At 41.4% G+C, this 18809-nt stretch overlaps 1 protein-coding gene across 1 annotated transcript in view; it reads right to left on the minus strand.

The window, feature by feature from the left end:
- Positions 1–18809, minus strand: part of LOC148030532 (eukaryotic translation initiation factor 4B2-like) — a 46516-nt gene that overhangs the window by 16006 nt on the left and 11701 nt on the right. The window lies entirely within an intron of this gene.

Genomic DNA, 18809 nt, shown 5'->3' on the forward strand with positions numbered 1-18809 from the left:
CCCCAAATATTTGACCTCTTGTGCAAAGAATTCACATTTAGTTTTCTTCGCATAAAGGGAATGTGTTCTTAACAATTGGAATACTAATTGTAAGTGTTCCAAATGTTCTTCTCTTGATTTACTAAAGATCAAGATATCATCCAAGAATACTACTACAAAATGTCCTAGATAGGGCCGTAAAACACTATTCATCAGCTTCATAAAAGTAGCTGGTGCATTAGTGAGACCAAAAGGCATCACCAAAAAATCATAATGCCCATATCTAGTACAAAATGTTGTCTTAGGAACATCCTGTGCCTTAATTCTTACTTGGTGATAGCCTGATCTTAAGTATATCTTTGTGAAGAATTCTGCCCCTTGTAATTGATCAAAAAGATCCTCCATTTTGGGCATAGGAAATTTATTCTTCACCGTTATTTTATTAAGTGCTCTATAATCAACACAAAGCCGCATAGAACCTTTTTTTTCTTTACCAATAAAATTGGCGTAGCCCAAGATGAATTACTGGGTTGAATAAACCCTTTATCCAGGTAATCCTTAATTTGTCTTTCAACTTCTTGATGCTGTGTTTCGCTTAACCTATATGGTGGTTTTGAAATAGGGTGCATATCCTTATTTATATCAATTGGGTGATTTATATCACCCCTATCTGGTGGAAGGCCACTTGGTAAGTCAGAAGGAAACACATCTTTAAAATCATCTAACAAACTACTTAATTCATTATTAATATTCAACTCACAAACATAAGAAAATTGTTGCTTTATATTACAGAAAGTAAAAGCGTTCTGTACAGGAAGAGACCATAACATATATACCTCACAAACTTCCTTCTTTATCAGCTTCTGAACTTCAGTAGAACATAGCAAAGGATTATCAGATACTTCATGTTCACCTTGAATGACAAAAGTCTTATCATCCCTTTCAAATTCCAGTGTATTATGGTGATAACTACGTTTTAAGGATGGTTCCAATCCCCATAGCCACTCCCTCCCTAGAGCAATATCAGTTCTTTCCATGTTCATAATTTGGAAATCAAGTTTATCTTTATATCCTTGAATCTCAATTTCCAAATTGGATACCATTGTATCCCATATTTTATTATCTTGGCCTTGCATCATACGAACAACATAAACGATTTATGGAGGGAAGTATATCTTCTACCCTAAACACTAAACACTCCTCAGGGCTCCTAGCATTTACATTATACATTCTCGGGAAGTCATAATCCCCATGTAAATCTCTATCATAGTCCACTCCATGCCTACAGGGGTAGGGCATGTATATGGGATCGTTAGGCTCTTCGGGGAGTGAACTACAAAATGCGGTCCATGCATCAAAATTGGTGTCCCAAATCCTCCTTTGCCATTTCGGCTGTGCCTCATAGCCTTGGACGGTTTTGGGAACCAGATTGACCTTGTCTTCCCAGTACTCTTGTGGCTCTTGTCGCCACCTAGTCATTATCATGCTTCTTTCTTCCATCCATTTGTCTGCAAGTTCGTTAGCCAGATCTTTGATCTTAGCTACGACTCCTAGAGGCAGGGCCCAGTCTAGAGAGCGTGGGAAAGCAAATGAAAGCTCAAACGGCCTCTTATGTAACTCTCACTGACGCCAGATGACCAACTCCTGGGACCAGTCTACAGGATTTGATGCCCACTCTTTTGTTGGGGAAGTTTCAATTTTTTTACAAGTGCATAATTTATAAAATTATGTGTGGCAGAGTCATCAATCATGACTCTAACCCTCTTTCCAGCTATCAATCCATGTACTTTAAGTAAATCATGTGGCCCAAAAGTAGGCTGCCACATAGAAGTTGACATACAACACTTATGTTGTACATCCATGTGCAAGACCTCTAAAGATTTGTACTTTTCATGCCCCTTTAATTCTAAGGTCTGCACTACATGGATTTGTTTTTCTTTTCCCTTGCCCTTATCCTTATCCTTTCCTTTGTCTTCCCCCTTTTTCTTTTGAGGGCAATTCCAAGCAGCATGGTTAGGGGATAGGCAATTGAAACACAACTTTTCTTTTTTGGCCTTATCAAAGTAATCAGGACTTAACTTTGGCCTTATAAGAGTTGTTTTTTACCCTTAAAAAATGGCATTTTCCTTTTAAATTTGCCCACAAATTTTGAGGTTTCCAATTCCTTAGACTTGGGCTCCGTATCGGTGAGACTAGTGAGTATACCTGGACGCATACTATCTTAATGAATTAATGCAAATTTAATTGCCTCTTCCAGCGTCTTAGGTAAACTCCGTTTTACTTCCTTTTTACAGGCTTTATCTAGTCCCCTAATAAATCCTCTTGTTTTTTGGAATTCATCTATTCCTTCCAATTTGAGGATTATCTCACGATATTCCTCCAGATATGTCAGCAGGGGTCGTCCCTTTTATCTGACATAATCCCAATCTTCCCAATTTCTTTCCATTTCATTTTCAGGAAGGAATTCTTTCAAAAAGACGGATTCAAATTGAGCCCAGGTTTCAGGGATTTTATTTGCCTCCTTTAAAGTTCGCCACCACTTATATGCTTTGGGCCCCAAAGTTAAACTAGCCTCCAGTGCTTGGAGATGTGGTGGGATATTTTTTAATTTATGTAAATCTTCCCATTTTTGGAGGAAATTAAAGATTGTGTCTTTATTCCTATCTTTTTCCTCCCCGTAAAATTGAGATGGTTTCATATCCTTTAGAACTGGATTATCCCTCAATTTATGGTAAGGTTGGGGTTCCTTAGGATCTCGCATAGTCACATCTAAATCTTTCGATGAAGATGGGACATCCGAGGTTTCTATCTTATTTTTATCTCTTTCCAACAATAAAGTTAATTGAGATTTTATTTCAGTGAGTGTTTGGGTTAAAAATTCCATTTGAACCCCCTGAGCTTGCACACGAGCAGTAAGATCATCGAATTGCTCTCGTATAGCAAAAAATTCTTCCCATTGTTCTTCTTGTATTTCTGGTTCATGGGGATCTACCATAGGTTGGTCCCCAGAACTAGAGCTTTCCATTACCCTTTCTTTCCCTTTTTCTGCCATTAATACACTGGAATTGGAAAGCAAAGATAAGAAATTTGCATACAAAGTAAAGTACTTCCCTGATTTTAATGGCAGACAGTTGTTGCTGGTTTGGAAATAAACCCGAAGAGTAAGGAATAAATTTTATCGCCCGAACAAAGTCGGTCACGCAGAAAATGGAGCTTCTTTGTAGAACGACTAGTATTCAGCCCCCTTCTTTAATAATCACGCAGGCCATCAATGTCCCTTTCCTGAATTTGCTTTCTGTTGAACCTGTACTTGTGATATAAATACAGTCGAGGCTGAAAAGAAAAATTCCGAACACGCAGTCGACTGATCAAACACGTATCAGAAAATAACTTCAACTTCAGCCCGTGAAAAGGAGAAGAATGCGTGTTTTGCTGGTGTGTTCATGAAGGGGCATTCACAGACAGGCGTGGCCAGGATTCGGTGGCCCACGATCAGCCTACAGCGTTCACGGACAGGCGTGAAAAAGTGGCTGCCCTTTCAATACGTTACGTGGCCAAAATTACACGTCACGTCAAGTTTTCGTGACGTGTCACCTAATCGTTTGACCAGCAGCTTACGGTCCGTCGACTGTCGACTAAATGAATAACGGGCACTTGACGTTTGACCAACGACTTTACGGGTCCATCGACTGTCGACTGAATGGATCGCGGAGCACTTGAAAATCCGTCACTGCCCTTTCATTGAAGATCTCCAGGAATCCTCACGGCTCTCATACCAATGAAAGATAACTTCGGACAAGACAGAAAAAACGATGAAGCCTCTGTGAGCACGAGTCTGTTTCTCCTCCCAACCTCACCTAGATAAGTGCTGGCTCCTCTCTCCCAGTTTCCTCTGCCAGCTGTCCACTTTTGGTGAGTCCTACTATTCTTGGACTCTCTTACTCTCTAGGCTCCCCTTAACCCCGTTCGGGCGCCCAAGAGCCCGGACGGTCATTCTCGTGCGTGTTCCCCTAGATTTACCTTAATGTCACATTAAATGTCAATTTAATGTCACATTCAATATTTGTGACCTTAACGTTACATTAAATGTCACTTTTAATGTCACATTAATGTCACACAACCTTTGCAACTGATGTACGAGCTAGCAAGCGAAGATTGGAGCTCACATAAACTAGGTCACTTGTCTTCATTGTACCAAGAAGATTTCTCTTCTTTGAGTGAATGTGATTGAATGAGCTCCATAGTTGCTCTAAACAAGAAGAGCTAATTGTTTGGCTAAGAATACGAATAGCCAAACTCTGCAACTCTGGAGCTTCTGCCCCGTAGTCCTCCCACCATAAAGCAGCCCCAATATTTGTCCTGTCCTCTAGTGCATCCTCTGTACCAAACATCCCTAATGTTTGCCAATATATAGAGAGCTGATTTTTAATTTTGCGTTGCATTTCACGGCTAGGATAAAGCCTTGCAAGCAATGTGTTCCAAGCCTTAACCACCTCAAGGTCTCTTTCTTGCATCTTTCCTTGAAACTCAGGATCAAGCACATATGCTGCAGCATGCATAGAAGAGTCATACTCATTCCATCTGCTGATGCATAACTCCTTGATCTGCTCATACCTATCTGCATTTTGTTCCAAACTCTCCAACCTCTCAATCATGCGATCCATACCTTCATAGATCTTCCCAATGCATGGATCCATGTCATCTACAAACCTCAACATGTACATAATAGGATCAACCATTTGGTCGGTGCGATTGACCTCATCCCAAAAATCTCTATCAGAAACATATGCATTACATAACACAGCAGTAGCAGTGGCAGCCCCAGACCAATTTTCATACTCATCACTAGCAAATAGCTCCCTAATTGCACCTTTGCAATAGTGCAATCGACCAAGCATAAGAAAGTTATATACAAATCGTGTATCCGAGTATTTAAGAAGTTCTTTGTCACTTCTCTTGCGAAACTCAACATGGAAGTACTGATGATTACATATAAATGTGATAATCTTGTTGCCTTTCGCAACAAGAGATGCAATCCATGGCAAGTCCCCAATATCCTTCAACAAGTTATTCAAGCAATGCGCCATGCATGGACTAAAGGTGATATGTGGATACATTGCCATTAAAATGTTTCCTGCTGCCCTGTTTGTAGGTTCACCATCTGGATTCTGCCACAAACTGCACTACATTTTCTGCCCCAACAGCTTGCACTGCCTCGCACCACTCGGATGCCAATACGTCTGCACTCTTTCCAGTCTCTGAAGCATCGTGACTACCAATGAAGTATACATCTCCACGAGAATATGCAACAACACCATGTATGGACCTATGGCGTGTGTCACTCCATCCATCTGCTATCAATATCACTCCATTTCTTGCCCATTGATTGCGAATATTTGTTGTTGCAATCTCTATGGCTACTTTCTCCTTTTGAAGCAATGTAGTCCTAATAGTTTCTGATGAAGGGGGCTTATATGTGGGTCCATACTCTGCAATCTTTGTCACCATATTTAAAAAATAAGGTGACCTGGCTGATTTGAATGCAATATGGTCATGGTAAAAAAAGCGTGCCACTGCTGCATCTGTTTCCTCTTTTTCTTTGGTTCCCATGAAGTGTGCAATGAACTCTGTTTAACATCACGACCTGTTGCCATTGATGGCCCACGAGAAGGCTACATAGCCACTAATCCTTGTGGTCTTCTGCATGAAGCACCATGCCCTGCTGGCCTTGGAGTCCATGTTGTTGGATCCATTGCTATATTTGGCGTCCTCCTAGCATGTGAATTCCCCATAGAAGTGGCTATGCGGTCAAGTAACTCCTACCTTTTCTCAATTGATACATTGGTGCAAAAATGCACCTCTTTCCCTTCCTCATGTAGAAGATGGGCTCTCACTTTATCAGCCCCACTAGTGCGAGCATAAGAGCAAAGTTTGCATTTCCAAGGGCGAGCCCCTCCACCTCTCAATGGCACCCTTGCATCTACCTCATCCCACCATGACCAAGTAGTGCTTCGACTTCGTCCAGTTGTTGACGAAGTACCTGCTGAGGATGATGAAGATCCCATAGATGTCAATGCTGCCATCTATATAGAAGTGACAAATAATCAGTAAACTTCAATGAAATTACAGAAATTTACAGCCAACATTTCGACATCCATGTGTCAAAGTTCAATGAAATTGCAGAAATTTCAACCAAAGTTGAAAGTCCAATGAAATTGCAGAAATTTCAGCCAAAATTTCAACATGAGCGTCGAGAATCAAGATTCCTCGGACCTCACCTAATCGCGGGCGGGAGTCAAGCCAAGCAAGCAATAGAGGTGGGCCGCACGCGACGTAGGCGGGAGAGGCAGGTAGGAGAGCCAGGTGGGCAAAAGTAGGCACGGCCCAGGCGAGGTAGGTGTGGCAGGCGGAGCAGGTGAGTGAAGCGGCAACAAAGGGCGACGGGCGGAGCAGTGGGCGACAATCGAGATGCAAGAGTAGGCGGGCGGCAGGCAGGAAAAGCAGGCGAGTCACGACAGCCTACAGGTGGACGGGAGCAGGCACGGGAGTAGCGGGCAACACGTTTTTTTTTAATTTAAAAATTATGTTGCTGGAAAGGCTGTTCCAAACAGGGAACCGCCAAGGAACGAGCGGGAACGGGCGGAACGGGCCAAGGAATGGGAGGAAACGTTTCGCCAGCGTTTCTTGGGCTCGTACCTCCCGTAACGCGTTAATCCGTTCCTATGTGCCGGAACGGGCGTTCCCTGTCTCTATGGTGCTTACCAATGTTGTTTAAAGAAGTTGTTGGATTCCTCCAGTCTTTGGAGGAATCTTTGCTTCCATCATGATGCAACAAAGTTGCAGTCATGTACTTAAACGAAGAGAATGAATGGTGTGCCGTAGAATCACATTTTAAGTGAAGAAAGATGTGAAAGACATGCTGCTACTTCGTGTGGTGGATATCATGGTGTGCTTGACGAAGCGCAAGACCGTGCAAATGTCCATATCATATTGGTTCACTCACAATCTACCATGGCTTGAGTGGATGGTTCTTTTCCGCTCTAGTGATAATACAAGCCCACACATGCTCTTAGCCAAAAGGGGCAAGTATAAGAGTGGAGAGAGCACATGTTGATACTCTTTCAAAATTGGTGGATTTGATGTATGGCGTTCAATTCATGTCTTCCGACTAGGACGAGTGACATGATGTGTTCGTGTGGTCTTGCATGAGGGGACCCAAAGAGCATGTTCATACTCTAGTGGAGGACTCTGAGTCATGGCGAGCTATCCATGTGTTGGATGTAAAGGCCCTTACCCTAAGTATAAATACATTCTTTTATTCTTTGTGTGTAACACACCGGTACACGCCCATCTCTCGACTCTTCACTCTCACTGCACTACACAATTGAACACACCTCGATTGATGCGCACACTTATTGCGTGCTTCTTCTAGCACTCTTCAAGTTGGTATCAAGGAATTGGCAAATGAATCTGCATTCTTGAGGTCTGGGACAAGCATTCATAGTCAATTGATGGTCAGTTTGACCAACCAGCGTGAAGTGACAACAAGGGTGGCAGTTGTGACAACAAGTGTGAAGCGACAAGCAAGTGCAGCAAGTTTCTGCAAGCGTCAGCTATTGGGAGCAGCCAACAAGCACGAACTGCAACTGGCAAGATAGGCGACACGCTCCAAGGTCGATGGCAAGTAAGTTGAATAGTAGCGGGTGGCGCACTAGATGGACATGTGCAATCCCCACAACCGACGGGCATCAAGCGACATGTCGAAGGTCAACAGCCTAACTCCTCAACACATTTTCAATCTTTTTGACATTTTTTTAAATCCCTTCCAGCAAGCGGGACCCTTGTTCATTAACGGGGGTTACCATGCGCAAGCATAAGACTTATATCTGTGCAGATTTATGCTTGAAAAGTTGGGGCTTTTCCTAGATTTGATGCTCGTCGTGCAAAACAGTGACATCTAACCCAAAAATTGCAAACATTGTGTGCATTTGCTTCAAAATTTTGGGGGCTTTTCTTACACAAGTGAAATTTTGCTCAACTGAGCCAATTTCATTGTAATTTGTGCACAGTCGAACCCTAAAAATTGGGGGCTTTGCAAAAAATGTGAAATTTCTGCAACATTTGCCCGTATTTGATACTCAGGATGATGAATTAATGCAATTGGGGCAGATTTACTGCAAAAAATTTGGGGATTTTCACATTGGTGATGCATTTCGAGCCAATTTGTGCCTTGACAATGAAATTACAGCAGATTCACTGTTGAGTGGGAGAAATTTGGACTTGGGATATATCGAATGTTATAAAAGGGCAGCTTCTCTTGGTACACGTATTGTTGAATGCTCATTATGTAGTGAAACAATGGTACATACAGCACTTGGGTTATTGCATTTGGGAATTATGGTGATGTATTATTGAAGTGGGAGCTGTTATTTATGTAAATGTATCAGATTTGATTCATGTATATGTTGTAATCAGCACTTGGGACTGAAATTGCAGCAAAACATCTACTTCTTGGACACCTTTGGAAGTACAAGTGTGTGTACTTGCTATTATATTCAACAACCTTGCTATTGGCTGAAAGTATTCAGCATTTTATTACAGTCTTTTATTACTAAAGATGGCTGGTAGTGCATCTACATCTGACACAAAGAATCTTTTTGAGATTTGTAAATTTGATGGAAATGGCTTTGATCTTTGGAAAGACCGTATGCAAGGTATACTTTTTTTGAAGGATTGTGATGATGCTTTGGCAAAGCATAAGCATGTTACTTTGTCAAATGAGGATTGGGCTAAAATGAATGAGAAAAGCCATTACTTACATTAAAATGGCTATCACAGATAATATCTTGGTTGATATCAAGGGACTTAACACTGCCTATGCACTTTGGGAGAAACTCAAGCCTACGTATCAAAATACAACTTCTATCAATCAAGTCCATCTCATGCGAAAGTTAGTCAACTTGAAGCTTGATGAGTCTAAGCCTGCCTCAGAGCATTTAAATCCTTTCATTGGTATTTTGAGTTAGTTACATGATGCAGGCTTGCTAGCTTTTGATCGTAAGCTGAGGGCTATTTTCTTGCTCATGACTTTGCCAAATTCATGAGAAGCATTGGTTGTGTCATTGAGCAACAACCCAAACTTCACATTTGAAGATGTGCATGGTTCTATTCTCAATGAGGAGATTAAACGCAAGGCAAGTAAGGAAAATAGTGGATCAGCCTCTAATGTTAGAGGATGAACTGAAAAGAGGCCAAATGCTACAAATAAGAACAAAAATTGCAGCAAAAGGAATGAAAAGCAGCAAGATGTCACTTACTATCAGTGTGGACACAAAGGGCATAAAAAACCCGATTGCAGGTACTATAAAAAGGAGCAAGAATGCAAGAAACAGGCTAATGAAAAAGGCAAAAAGAATGAAAAGGATGATAACTCTACCCCTAAAGAAATAGAAAAGGCAAATGTTGTATCTAAAGTTGTTATTGAGGAGATAGAAGAAGATAAAGATGCTAATTTGCTGGTTGCATCTTCAGATCCATATGCTATCACACTGAAAGACATGTATATTACTAAAAGGGATGTGATAGATGCCTCGTTGTCTGTTTATGACGGTTTGTCACAATCGTGGATTGTTGATAGTGGTGCTTCATTTCATGCGCCTCCATCTTTGTAGTGTTTTTTCTTCTTACGCAACAAGTAACCTTGGGAAAGTCTTACCTAGGCAATAACCATGCATGTGATATTGAAAGAGAGGGCACCATTCACCTGGCTCTTGAAAATGGTCAAGAATTGATCCTTCATGATGTTAGGTATGTACCTAGCATTAAGAAGAGCTTGCTTTCTGTTGGGTAGCTAGACAGTAAGGGTTACTTCACAACCTTTGGTGGTGGAATGTGGAAGATATACAAAGGGTCTATGCTAGTCACTAGAGGCAGTCAAAAGGAAACTTTATATTATCTCCACTACAAGGCACTTTCTGAAAAGTTTGTTGCAATTGCTCAAGTGCAATCACATATGGAGTTATGGCATAAGCGTCTTGGACACATCAACCAAAAGGGTTTACATGCACTTTCTTCACTTGGAAGAGTTTATGGGAAAAACTCAAAGCTTGACTTTTGTGATGACTATGTATTGGGAAAACGCATAAAGAGTTCATACTCTCATGGAGCCTCTAGGAAGGCATGTATCTTGGATTTAGTTCATTCTAATGTATGTACCATGCCAATAAAAAACTCATGGTGGTTTTTCATATTTTGTCTTTCATTGATGACCATTCTAGACAGCTATAGGTTTACTTAATTAAGCTGAAAAGCGAGGCATTTGACATTTTTAAAAGGTTTTATGCATTTGTTAGTATTCAAAAGGGGTTAAAATTAAAATGCATAAAAACAAACAATGGAGGAGAGTATGTATCTAAAGAACTCAATAAGTTTTGTGATGTCAATGGGATTAAGCAAGAGCTTATACCTCCTTATAATCCGTCATCTAATGGTGTGGCTAAGTGAATGAATCGCACGTTATGTAAGAAGATTCAATGCATGCTCTCTATAGCTAATCTCCCACAATCATTTTCGAGAGAGGTACTTAAAACCGCGGTGCATATTTACAACCGATCTCCACATCGTACACTTCAAAGTGGCATCCCTGAAGAGCTTTGGTCTAGCAAACCTACTTCGTATGACCACTTAAGGGTCTTCGACTTCGAATGCTATGTACATGTACATGTTGATAGCTTGACATGAAATCCCATAGAGGCATCTTCATGGGTTATGGAGATGAAGGTGAAATGGGCTATAGAGTTTGGGTTCCAAGCATGAAAAATGTGCTACACAACCAAGATGTGGTATTTAATGAGTCAAAGCTGTAAAAATGCCACATCTAATGATTTGGACGAAAAGAAAGTGAAATTTCAGTATGATCAGCCACTTAAACAGCCATCAGCCCCACTGAAAATTCAGCTCCATTTGATGCTGGTTATAATAATCAGTGTATCATCCTTGGGCCAAATAATAATGGGCAACAAAGAGATGCTGAAAATCAGCCTGAGCAACAAAATCAGCATGCTGAAAATGAATTACAACAGCCTCAAAATGTATTACAGTAGCCTAAACATATAGTTCAGTAGCCAAATAATGAGGTCATTAACATTCCCTTGGATGTGGATCCATTGCTTGATAACACAAATCATTGGGTGAGAAGGTCTACACGTGTTAGGAGACCTATATAAAGGTTTGATCCCTCTTTGGATAGAATTTTACTCACAGATGAGCGTGAGCCTCTCACATATGAAGAGGCATTATCATGTGAGTTAAAGAAAAAGTGGGAGCTAGCTATGTAGGAAGAAATGAAGTCATTGTATCAGAATGATACTTGGGATTTGGTCCCATTGCCCAAAGATAGGAAATCTATTCCTAACAAATGGGTCTATAAAATCAAGTGTGTGGATGGCAAACCCAAATACAAAGCCAGACTTGTGCTAAGGACTATACACAGAAAGAGGGGTTGACTTTCAGGAAGTCTCTTCACCTATTGTCAAAATGACCACTCTTCACATATTGTTTGCTATCATAGCATCTATGGATCTTGAACTTGATCAGATGGATGTTAGAACTGCATTTTTTGCATGGTGATCTAGAAGAAGGGTTGTACATGAAACCGCCAAAAGGCTTTGTTACGCCAAGAAAGGAGCACTTGGTGTGTAGGCTTAAGAGAAGCTTGTATGGTTTAAAACAGGCTCCTAGACAATGGTATAAAAAGTTTGATACCTTCATGCTCTCACATGGGTTTAAAAGAAGCAATGCAAATCATTGCTTATATATAAAGAAGGCTGATGATGGAAGCCTTATAATACTTGTGCTTTATGTGGATGATATGCTTATAGTTGGTAAGTATAAAAGCCAAGTTAATGCACTGAAAGGACAGCTGAATTCAGCCTTTTCCATGAAGGACTTCGGTCCAACTGAACACATTTTGGACATGCGTGTGACAAGAGATAGAGAGCATTAGCTCTTATTTCTCTCACAAGAAAAGTGCATCAACAAAGTACTTGATCTTTTTTCTATGGCAAATGCTAAGCCACTTGGTGTCCCTTTACCACCATACATTAAGCTTAGTAAAGCATATTGTCCAAAAGATGATAAGGCAGCTATTTCTATAAAGGGTGTTCCTTATGCTTTAGTTTGTGGGTCACTCATGCATGCTATGGTTGCCACTAGACTTGACATTGCTCATGCAGTGGGTGTTGTGACCAAGTTTATGTCAAATCTTAGCAAAGCACATTGGGAAGCAGTGGCATGCATCTTCCCAGACCTTAAGGGCACACAAAGAAAATGTATTTGCTATGGGAAGGGTACAGTAGATCTACAATGGTATTGTGATGCAAACATGGTAGGTGACTTGGATGCTTGCAAGTCTACTAGCATGTACATATTTACTTTGACTAATGGAGCCATTTCTTGGTGCTCTAGATTGCAAAAAATAGTAGCACTTTCTACCACTGATGCTGAATATATTTCAGCCACTGAAGCTTTGAAAGAAGTTGTTTGCCTTTGACATTTGGCCAAGGATTTTTGGCTGCCCACCAAAAAAACTGTACTTGGATGTGATAGCTAAAGTGTTGTATACCTGACTAAGAATGCCATGTTTCATGCACATACTAAACATATTGATGTGAGGTATCACTTTATTAGACAAGTTTTGGATGATGGTCTAGCCACACTGACTAAGATCAAAACAAAAGATAACCTTGCAAAGTCTTGCAAAGGTTCAACATGAGCATTGCATTCAACTAGTAGGCATTGGTTAAAGGTTCGCTTCGGACCGTTAAGTGGGAGGTTGTTGGGTGTAAAGGCCCTTACGGGTACAAGTGTACCGTACCCTAAGTATAAATACATTCTTTTATTCTTTGTGTGTACCACATTGATACACACCCATCTCTCGACTCTCCCAAGTGCCTAGCTCGACTGCTTTGCTTGCAGAGAGGGCTTATGGCATTTGGACTTCTTCTTTAGGGTGCTTTCTTACTGAGGCACATCCAACAAAGTGCATGTTAATGGAGTATCCATGATGCATCTTGGGTGCTCTTGTTCATTGCTTATTCACCTATGCTCTTAAAGAGGGTGTTAGAAGTGGTCATATCACAGGTTCACAACACCCACATCCTTATTTATGAGCACTCTCTTTATTCTTTATTTGGTAATTGGCCAACCTCCTATCTTGTAGTAGGACAACTCCTTTATTTCTGTATATAAAAGGAGGGAGTGTGGCCACAATCCATTGTCAATCCATATATTCATGTACTTGCAAATTCTTGGCATGGAGAGAAGGAGCTTATCGACTGTGTGAGCCGGCACTCAACCATTGTACTCTTATCATAGTGGATTCCTATTCCCGATTACATCTTGTGCATTGCCTCTTTCATCCATCTTGAGTCTTTCATTATTCTGCTGCCCATTTTGCTCTTCTAACAAAAACATACACCACTAACACTCTCTCTCAAAACATGGGTGGTCAATACAAAAAATATACAATGATAGGAAACAACAAGCCCCTAGGAACCATCACCATGTCCCATAACACAACAATGATCTGAAACATATACTATCATAAAACCCGAATGCACCTCAAGAACTACTCAAGTCTCTAGGTCTAGGTCATGACTCCCAATCCAAAAGACATCTAAAGAAGTAGCACCAAGCCGATATATGTCATACTCAAGCCTTGCTCATAGAAAGTGCAAATAGTTGAATCTCTCTCTCTCACACTAATGCACTACAGAAGCACATCATTACCATGGATTCCTTGCCTTTAGCCGAGCCGCTAATGTGGCTGCCCTATATGGGAACAAACTAGAAGCAAAACACTACTCGCTGGTCTAACCTCCCATCATGAACCTGAATATCAAACTAGCTCCAAGATTTGAAATGCCAAGCTATGCCGAGGTCCGATGCATACAAAAAGCTGTTGTACTAAGAAATGCACTTAGCCACTTAAACAGCCCCAAAACATGCTTATTTTAGGCTTATTTTAGCCAAAACCCTAAAACGGATAGCGGATCGAGAAAGTTAAGTGGAAGAGGATCTAGAACCCTAATTTTCTATAAATTGGCAGCCAGCCCTCCACTCTTTTACAATCTCGTTTTTGCAAGTTTCAGGTGTTACCAGCTTGCTGCCCACACCCCGGTCACGAAAGACATCTCAGCCCTTGCTGTCCATCACTGTTCCCTACAGTCTAGCGCATGTTTCCAGCCCTCCACATGCTGATTGCTGCTGTTTCTGCCTGGCGACTAACTGCTATTCATCTGCATTGCTGTCGTACAGCCTGCCATATGCCAGCAAACTGTTGTGTTTGCAGGATCCAGCTGCCGCCTGACAGTTTTCTCTCTCTTGTCAATAGTCGCTGCAATCTCTCTCTCCTGCAGGCTCCGTTTTAAGTCTTTCTCTCTCCTGCAGGCTCCGTTTTAAGTCTTTCTCTCTCCTGCAAGCTGTCCTACCTACGTTTTCAGTCTTTCTCTCTCCTGCAAGCTCCGTTTTTAGTCTTTCTCTCTCCTACAAGCTATCTTGCCTACGTTTTTAGTCTTTCTCTCTCTTACAGGCTCCGTTTTCAGTCTCTCTCTCTCCTCACTGCTGTCTACATCAAATCCAACTTCTCACTGCTGCGTTTGCTGGTGTTCGACATCCGGAGGCTGCCTTGCTGCAATTCGAGATCCGTTCGGAGTACGACGCACTCTCCAACTCATTACCCCTGCCCTGATCCTAGAGATATAGGAGTTCGAGGTTCAGTATTCATTTGCTGCATAGTGTGTTTGCTGCATGAGCATCGTATTAATAGTAGTCATATCAGTTCATTTATTCATTGTGTTCATTGTCTCTGAGTTACTCTAACCCTAACCCTAACTGTGTTTTTTTTATCAGTCTGTGCTTTGTCGTACGGTTTCTCTTTATGTTTCTGTGTTAGGGTATTTTTCTTTACAAAAGCCTCCTTCAAGACCACTTCACATTAATGTATGGTACGCATCAATATATCCCATTGTCACCCTCTCATAATCATCTCTCTCTAGTCCAAGCCCTACAAATAAATGAGGAGCATCACTCCACTACTATAGAACAAGAACACCGTCACTGCATGCCAAGTCACGTACTATTGAGAGATGCCGAAACCTACAAAGGCAAACCCACCAAGCACTAGTCCAAACCAGCCATGCCATAGAAGAAGTCGCCTTTCCTCCCCTTCACAAAACCACCACTTGGGTTAGTCCAAGGGATCAAGAGTTGATGAAGCAAATATCTATCCAATAGCCAAACAGAACCAGCCAAGCCACCAAAGACGATGGTGGCCTTCTTTGTATCTGTCACCATCATCAATCTGGCAACAAAATCACCACAAAAGAAGCATGACACCATCTCATTTCTTAAAAAATAGATGATATACAAAATGATGACAGAATTTAGAGAAAGTAAGAGGCACCTCAAGCACTCATGGTCAACCAGCCTGAACAATCAAGAGTTCCACAGTTCACAACACAATTTACGCATACACAAGCGGTAGAAAAATGCAAAGATGGCAACAAATGTAAAGCAATTGTAGTAGTGAGTAATCACAACAATTAACATGCTAGACTCTCTACATTGAAAAATGTAAAATGTAAACTGCAAACACAAAGCGCAAAACACAAAACCCAAGTGTACATATAATCAAATCAGCAAAACACACAAAATGCTACCAGATGTCGCAATGGTCCAGCCACCAAACATAAGAACAACAAGTGTTAAGACAAGTAGACAACAACTGAAGAAGCCTTGGTGAAGTCACAAACAGCCCGAACAGAGTGAGAACAATTGAAAACACAAGATAACCAGCAGATTGAGGCTGGAAAACAAGTCATCCAGCCTCAAACTAAGGTCATCCAGCAGAAAATCAGGTCATCCACACTAAGCAACAGGCTAAGAGAGAAAATGCAAGTTGGGACAGCTCCAAGATGGTAAAACGAATGCAGGTTCTAGCGGCTCCAAACCAGTAGCAATGAGGGTGCACAGCTTATATCGGCCCGAAAGCAACAAAACACAAGGATTGCAGACCTGAAAACAGTGAATAACAGCAGCACAAAGCACTGGAAACCAGTAACACTGGTCATCTGATACCATGTGAGCAACGGAAGCGAAAGAAGCACAATAGCTGAACATTGAGAACAATGAACGGTGAAAGAGAAAACATAAGAACTCAAACAATGAATGAACAGACAATGGAATCCATAACACAATACAAGAAATGTACCATACAAATCACATAGATGAATGGAAAGTGCGGTGACTAACAGTACCTCCAGAGACACTCTCTCTCCAAATGGATATGATCTGATACAACAAGAATCAAGAAAGTGTGGAGTATATATGTAGGCCCTAGAGTGAGACTCCAGAAAAATGAGCTAGTATTAAATGAGCTACCCAACTAGCCATAAAGGTGCCCACTGCCCAATATGAAGCCTAATAAGGAGCCTCACACCCATGAAATGTACATTACTAACACTTGTCCCAAAGCTAGCCAAAGAAAGTCTTCACTGTTCAACAATAGCACCAATATGTCAACATCTTGCCACTGTAGGCCTTGACTCCTTGGTAACAAATAAATACCATGCATAACTTGGAAACTCAAGTGCCCACTACATTGATGTACTTGTGGAACTCTCACATTAATGATAGACTGAAGCATGTTGATATAGTCAAAGAAGTTCTCCTTGAACAATATATACAAATGATTAACTTTTATCTTCTTCCTCATCAGAATGAAAAGGACCTAGTTATTGAACCCATAGCCATGCTTTCTAACTCTCTCTCCTCAACAAGCTAAGGGTGCAACTTGTGCCTACTAACATGGGAGGCAAATCCCTTGCAAAGGCATCGATCCTTTGTCCCAAAGCTGGCCAAAGAAAGTCTACACCGCTTTGACTGTCTCTTCCTTGCAATGTTCTTTTGCTCTTTTGTTTTCTTTCTCTTCTATCTTATGTTTAGCAGTTTATTTCAACACTTGTCTATGCTTCCATCGTCGCACCACTTCTGACACGGTATCAAATTGCAAGATCTTGGTTCCTGCTGCGATTTTTCTACTGATTACAAGTCTTTCTCCCCCCTACTGATTAGGCCTACGTTTTTCAGGCCAACAACCTGTGTTTTCAGCCAGCACTTGGATTCCAGCCTGTAATCGTCCGTTTGCTGCATTAAAAGCTCCACCTGCTAGTGTTTTTCATTTTCTCCCCCTTAACCGTGGCTGGAAGACTGATATACAAGCCGTTTTTGCTGTTTTTGGCAGTTTTTTATTGGTTTTTCCTCATTTTGCAAGAGTTGACCGTTGTTGTTTATCCGATTTTTTGTTACACTACATGTGAACTCTCATTTTGTGAAGTCTTTGCTGTTGGTTTGGCTATATTCCCTCTCCATATACCTTCTATCCTCTATCTTCTCATCTCATTATAGCAGTTCCAATGAGGCCTTTACAACTTCAAAGAGGGGCGATAGGAAAAAGAAGTCAAAGACCTAGTGCTCTCACTGAGGTAAGAAGGGCCACTTGCAAAAGGTTTGCAAGGAGTTAGCAGCCTCACACAAGAAGACGGAGAAGAAGAAGAAGCAAGTCGCGGACTCCTCTAGCGCATGATCCTCTTCCCCAAACTCCAACGCCAATCCTTCGACCAAGGAGAAGTCTGCAACGCGGAAGGGATCCACTTCTTTAGACCGCAAGAAGGGCTTGATTGCCCCTTCCTCAGCTGCTTCCTAGTCTAGGTGATGCAGTCATCTCTCACAACTCTCTGGTGCCAAAGAGGGAGTGTGAGAGGGTGGTGAGATGGTGCAACCGAGCCACATCTATAAAGGTATACAAGAGCACAGATTCCCAAGAAGAACGTTCCTGACACATTGACCAAAGTATCACAAGTTCAAATCCTAGGGTTGGGATTGACATCCAAGCTTATGCAAGGATGTTATTTGACAACGAGCGGGATTGGCTCCTAGTCTTGAGCTCACATGAGGGGACGCTTTGGCAATCTTAGCCAAAGGCGAGGCATCCGTGGTCACATATGTTCGAAAGCATTTTTGGCAGGATGGTCTTGTATGCTATTGCAAGACATTGTTGACAAACATTGAGATCTATTATGACTCTTCTCTATTCTCAAGAGCTAGTACGATCAACATTGACCTCAGATTCTCTCCGAGGCACCTTGGTGGTGGCTTGACCACCACTACTTCAGTATCCATGGTTCTACTCTGATGGTTCTTTATTGTATGTGATTATCATTGTATCATTGTATTGTATCACATCACCCACGATTTGAGAGGGGGTGTTATCAGTCTAGTCAACTCGTGTGAGTCTAGGCTATGCTTGGCATTACTGGGTATTTTAGGCATTTTATGGTGCTCATCTTAGTGATTATTTAGGCATTTATTGCTGGCCGACTAGCTGCCATATTTGGCATATTTTGGGTCTATTTATTCAATGGCTCCTCCTCCTCTCAATCAGTCATCATTTTTCTTCAGGTGGTCTTCTTGCTAGAGAGAGGAGTCATTGACGCTGCCCACACAGCCAATGACTCACTGTTGTACGCATCATTCCCGTGTTTGGTATATGCATTCCATTTCCCGAGCACATCTCTCAGTTCTCTTCCTTTTCAATGTTCTTTTGTTTTCTTTCTCTTCTGTCTTGTGTTCAACAGTTTATTTCAGCACTTGTCTATCCTTCCATTGCTGCACCACTTCTGACACAACACTATTTGTACAATGTCAAGGTAATGATTGTGTTTGATCAAGAAAGCAATAATTGGCTTACCAATCATTTTGATCTAAAGGGC

Source organism: Lygodium microphyllum, chromosome 10, assembly GCF_053477565.2.
Source record: "Lygodium microphyllum isolate KBCC chromosome 10, Lygodium_microphyllum_v1.1.10, whole genome shotgun sequence".
In the NCBI taxonomy this organism is placed as follows: domain Eukaryota; kingdom Viridiplantae; phylum Streptophyta; class Polypodiopsida; order Schizaeales; family Lygodiaceae; genus Lygodium; species Lygodium microphyllum.